Source organism: Triticum dicoccoides, chromosome 5A, assembly GCF_002162155.2.
Source record: "Triticum dicoccoides isolate Atlit2015 ecotype Zavitan chromosome 5A, WEW_v2.0, whole genome shotgun sequence".
NCBI classification, from domain to species: domain Eukaryota; kingdom Viridiplantae; phylum Streptophyta; class Magnoliopsida; order Poales; family Poaceae; genus Triticum; species Triticum dicoccoides.
In genome coordinates, this window is record NC_041388.1 from 445627224 (window position 1) to 445633826 (window position 6603).

Sequence of the window (6603 nt, forward strand, 5' to 3'; positions counted from 1 at the left end):
TTAGTCCCAAAAAATAATACATAAGTGTATAATAAAGCCCAATAATGTCCAAAACAGAATATAATATAGCATGGAACAATCAAAAATTATAGATACGTTGGAGACGTATCAAGCATCCCCAAGCTTAATTCCTGCTCGTCCTCGAGTAGGTAAATGATAAAAACAGAAATTTTGATGTGGAATGCTACTTGGCATAATTTCAATGTAATTCTTCTTAATTGTGGTATGAATATTCAGATCCGAAAGATTCAAGACAAAAGTTCAATATTGACATAGAAATAATAATACTTCAAGCATACTAACTAAGCAATTATGTCTCTTCAAAATAACATGGCCAAAGAAAGTTATCCCTACAAAATCATATAGTCTGGCTATGCTCTATCTTCACCACACAAAGTATTTAAATCATGCACAACCCCGATGACAAGCCAAGCAATTGTTTCATACTTTTGGTGTTCTCAAACTTTTTCAATCTTCACGCAATACGTGAGCATTAGCCATGGACATAACACTTTAGGTGGAATAGAATGGTGGTTGTGGAGGAGATAAAAAAGGGGGAAGATAGTCTCACATCAAATAGGCGTATCAACGGGCTATGGAGATGCCCATCAATAGATATCAATGTGAGTGAGTAGGGATTGCCATGCAACGGATGCACTAGAGCTATAAGTATATGAAAGCTCGACAAAAGGATCTAAGTGGGTGTGCATCCAACTCGCTTGCTCACAAAGACCTAGGGCATTTTGAGGAAGCCCATCACTAGAATATACAAGCCAAGTTCTATAATGAAAAATTCCCACTAGTATATGAAAGTGATAACATAGGAGACTCTCTATTATGAAGATCACGGTGCTACTTTGAAGCACAAGTGTGGTAAAAGGATAGTAGCATTGTCCCTTCTCTCTTTTTCTCTCATATTTTTTTATTTGGGCCTTTTTTATGGCCTCTTCTTTTTTATTTGGGCTTCTTTGGCCTCTTTTTTTATATTTTATTTTTTGTCTGGAGTCTCATCCCGACTTGTGGGGGAATTATACTCTCCATCGTCCTTTCCTCACTTGGGATGATGCTCTAAAAATAATGATCATCACACTTTTATTTACTTACAACTCAACAATTACAACTCAATACTTAGAACAAAATATGACTCTATGTGAATGCCTCCGGCGGTGTACCAGGATATGCAATGAATCAAGAGTGACATGTATGAAAGAATTATGAACGGTGGCTTTGCCACAAATACAATGTCAACTACATGATGATGCAAAGCAATATGACAATGATGGAGCGTGTCATAGTAAACAGAACGGTGGAAAGCTGCAAGGCAATATATCTCGGAATGGCTATGGAAATGCCATGATAGGTAGGTATGGTGGTTGTTTTGAGGAAGGTATATGGTGGGTGTATGATACCGGCGAAAGGTGCGCAGTATTAGAGAGGCTAGCAATGGTGGAAGGAAGAAAAGTGCGTATGATCCATGGACTCAATCTTAGTCATAAAGAACTCATATACTTATTGCAAAAATCTACAAGTTATCAAAGCAAAGTATTACGCGCATGCTCCTAGGGGGATAGATTGGTAGGAAAAGACCATCGCTCGTCCCCGACCGCCACTCATAAGGAAGACAATCAATAAATAAATCATGCTCCGACTTCATCACATAACGGTTCACCATACGTGCATGCTACGGGAATCACAAACTTCAACACAAGTATTTCTCAAATTCACAACTACTCGACTAGCATGACTCTAATATCACCATCTCCATATCTCAAAACAATTATCAAGTATCAAACTTCTCATAGTATTCAACACACTCATAAGAATTTTTTTATTAATCTTGAATGCCTAACATAATTAAAGCAAATTACCATGATGTTTTGTAGGACTCTCAAAATAATATAAGTGAAGCATGAGAGAACAATAGTTTCTATAAAACAAATCCACCGACGTGCTCTAAAAGATATAAATGAAGCACTAGAGCAAAAACTATATAACTCAAAAGATATAAGTGAAGCACATAGAGTATTCTAACAATATCTGAATCATGTGTGTCTCTCTCAAAAGGTGTGCACAGCAAGGATGATTGTGGAAAAATAACAAATAAAGACTCAAATAATACAAGACGCTCCAAGCAAAACACATATCATGTGGTAAATAAAAATATTGCTCCAAGTAAAGTTACCGATGGAAGTAGACGAAAGAGGGGATGCCTTCCGGGGCATCCCAAAGCTTTGGCTTTTAGGTGTACTTAGATTATCTTGGGGTGCCATGGGCATCCCCAAGCTTAGGCTCTTTCCACTCCTTGTTCCATAATCCATAAAATCTTTTACCCAAAACTTGAAAACTTCACAACACAAAACTTAAAGTAGAAAATCTCATGAGCTCTGTTAGCGAAAGAAAACAAAACACCACTTCAAGGTACTGTAATGAACTCATTATTTATTTATATTGGTGTTAAAACTACTGTATTCCAACTTATATATGGTTTATAAACTATTTTACTAGCCATAGATTCATCAAAATAAGCAAACAACACATGAAAAACAGAATCTGTCAAAAACAGAACAGTCTGTGGTAATCTGTAGCTAACGCAAGATCTGGAACCCCAAAAATTCTAAACTAAATTTCTGGACGTGAGGAATTTATCTATTAATCATCTTCAACAAGAATTAACTAAATATCAGTTTCCAAATAAAAATGGCAGCAATTCTCGTGAGCGCTAAAGTTTCTGTTTTTTACAGCAAGATTAAAAAGACTTTCCCCAAGTCTTCCCAATGGTTCTACTTGGCACAAACACTAATTAAACACAAAAAACACAACCAAAACAGAGGCTAGTTAAATTATTTATTAATAAACAGGAGCAAAAAGCAAGGAATAAAAAAAATTGGGTTGCCTCCCAACAAGCGCTATCGTTTAACGCCCTAGCTAGGCATAAAAGCAAGGATAGATCTAGATATTTCCATCTTTGGTAGGCAATCCATAAGTGGCTCTCATAATAGATTCATAAGGTAATTTAATTTTATTTCTAGGGAAGTGTTCCATGCCTTTCCTTAACGGAAATTGGAATCTAATATTCCCTTCCTTCATATCAATAATTGCACCAATCGTTCTAAGGAGAGGTCTACCAAGAATAATAGGACATGAAGGATTGCAATCTATGTCAAGAACAATAAAAAATCTACGGGCACACAATTCCTATTTTCAACAATAAAAAAATCATTAATTCTTCCCATAGGTTTCTTAATAGTGGAATCCGCAAGGTGCAAGTTTAAAGAGCAATCATCAAAATCATAGAAACCTAGCAAATCACACGAAGTCTTTGGAATCATGGAAACACTAGCACCCAAATCACACAAAGCATAGCATTCATGATCTTTAATTTTAATTTTAATAGTAGGTTCCCACTCATCATAAAGTTTTCTAGGGATAGAAACTTCCAACTCAAGTTTTTCTTCATAAGATTGCATCAAGGCATCAACGATATGTTTAGTAAAAGCTTTATTTTGACTATAAGCATGAGGAGAATTTAGCACGGATTGCAACAAGGAAATACAATCTATCAAAGATCAATTATCACAATTAAATTCCTTGAAATCCAAAATAGTGGGTTCATTACTATTTAAAGTTTTGACTTCTTCAATCCCACTTTTAACAATTTTAGCATCAAGATCTAAAGACTCCGAATTTTTGGAACGCCGTCCAGGTAAAGGTGGATCATATTCAGTCCCATCATTATCAAGATTCATATTGCAAAACAAAGATTTAATAGGGGACACATCAATAACTTTTAGATCTTCATCTTTATTATCATGGAAACTAGAAGAACACGCTTTTATAAAGCAATCTTTCTTAGCACGCATCCTAGCGGTTCTTTCTTTGCACTCATCAATGGAAATTCTCATGGCTTTGAGAGACTCATTGATATCATGCTTAGGTGGAATAGATCTAAGTTTAAAATAATCAACATCAAGATAAATTCTATCAACGTTCCTAGCCAACTCATCAATCTTAAGCAATTTTTCTTCAATCAAAGCATTGAAATTCTTTTGCAAAGTAATAAATTCTTTAATATTAGATTCAAAATCAGAGGGCATCTTATTATAATTTCCATAAGAATTGTTTTAGGAATTACCATAATTATTAGAGGAATTACTAGGATACGGCCTAGGATTAAAGTTTCCTCTATACGCGTTGTTACCAAAATTATTCCTACCAACAAAATTCACACCCATAGATTCATTATTATTCTCAATCAAAGTAGACAAAGGAATATCATTAGGATCGTAAGAAACACTTTTATTAGCAAATAATTTCATAAGTTCATCCATCTTTCCACTCAAAACATTAATTTCTTCTATCGCATGCACTTTCTTATTAGTAGATCTTTCAGTGTGCCATTGAGAATAATTAACCATAATATTATCTAGGAGTTTAGTAGCTTCTCCTAAAGTGATTTCCATAAAAGTGCCTCCCGCAGCCGAATCTAAAAGATTTCTAGAAGCAAAATTCAATCCGGCATAAAATTTTTGTATAATCATCCACAAATTCAAGCCATGTGTAGGGCAATTACGTATCATTAATTTCATCCTCTCCCAAGATTGTGCAACATGTTCATGATCAAGTTGCTTAAAATTCATAATATCATTTCTAAGAGAGATGATCTTAGCGGGAGGAAAATACTTAGAGATAAAAGCATCTTTGCACTTATTCCACGAATCAATACTATTTTTAGGAAAAGACAAAAACCAAGCTTTAGCACGATCTCTAAGCGAAAAAGGAAATAGCTTCAATTTAACAATATCATTATCCACATCTTTCTTCTTTTGCATATCACATAAATCAACAAAGCTATTCATATGGGTAGCGACATCTTCACTAGGAAGGCCGGCGAATTGATCTTTCATGATAAGATTCAACAAAGCAACATTGATTTCATAAGATTCAGTATCGGTAAGAGGAGCAATCGGAGTGCTAAGGAAATCATTGTTGTTGGTATTGGTGAGGTCACACAATTTAGTATTATCTTGAGCCATCGTGACAAGCAAGCAATCCAACAGACAAGCAAACAAGAAACGGGCAAAAAGAGGCAAATAGAGAAAGAGACGGAGGATGGCGAGAGAGGGCGAATAAAACGGCAAGAGTGAAGTGGGGGAGAGGAAAACGAGAGGTAAATGGCAAATAATGTAATGCGGGAGATAAGGGTTTGTGATGGGTACTTGGTATGTCTTGACTTGCAACGGCGCCACAAGTGACTCGTTGTCGGGAGTCAAATCTTGACTTGTCTTGCGCGAACCTCCCCGGCAACGGCGCCAGAAATCGTTCTTGCTACCTCTTGAGCACTTGCGTTGGTTTTCCCTTGAAGAGGAAAGGGTGATGCAGCAAAGTAGCGTAAGTATTTCCCTCAGTTTTTGAGAACCAAGGTATCAATCCAGTAGGAGGCCGCGCACGAGTCCCTCGCACCTACAAAAACAAATAAATCCTCACAACCAACGCGATAAGGGGTTATCAATCCCTACACGGTCACTTACGAGAGTGATATTTGATAGATATGATAAGATAATATTTTTGGTATTTTTATGATAAAGAGAAATAAAAGATGCAAAGTAAAAAAAATGGCAAAGGAAATAACTAAGTATTGGAAGATTAATATGATAGAAGATAGACCCGGGGGCCATAGGTTTCACTAGTGGCTTCTCTCAAGAGCATAAGTATTTACGGTGGGTGAACAAATTACTGTTGAGCAATTGACAGAATTGAGCATAGTTATGAGAATATCTAGGTATGATCATGTATATAGGCATCACGTCCGAGACAAGTAGACCGACTCCTGCCTGCATCTACTACTATTACTCCACACATCGACCGCTATCCAGCATGCATCTAGAGTATTAAGTTCAAGAGAACAGAGTAACGCTTTAAGCAAGATGACATGATGTAGAGGGATAAACTCATGCAATATGATATAAACCCCATCTTGTTATCCTCGATGGCAACAATACAATACGTGCCTTGCTGCCCCTACTGTCAGTAGGAAAGGACACCGCAAGATTGAACCCAAAGTTAAGCACTTGTCCCATTGCAAGAAAGATCAAACTAGTAGGCCAAACCAAACTGATAATTCAAAGAGACTTACAAAGATAATCAATCATACATAAAAGAATTCAGAGAAGATTCAAATATTGTTCGTAGATGAACTTGATCATAAACCCACAATTCATCAGTCTCAACAAACACACCGCAAAAGAAGATTACATCAAATAGATCTCCACAAGAGAGGGGGAGAACTTTGTATTGAGATCCAAAAAGAGAGAAGAAGCCATCTAGCTAATAACTATGGACTCGTAGGTCTGAAGTAAACTACTCACACTTCGTCGGAGAGGCTATGGTGTTGATGTAGAAGCCCTCCGTGATCGATGCCCCATCCGGTGGAGCTCCGAAAAAGTCCCCAAGATGGGATCTCGTGGATACAGAAAGTTACGACGGTGGAATTAGGGTTTTGGCTCCGTATCTGGTAGTTTGGGGGTACGTAGGTATATATAGGAGGAAGGAATATGTCAGTGGAGCAACAGGGGGCCCACTAGGGTGGAGGGCGCGCCTAGGGGG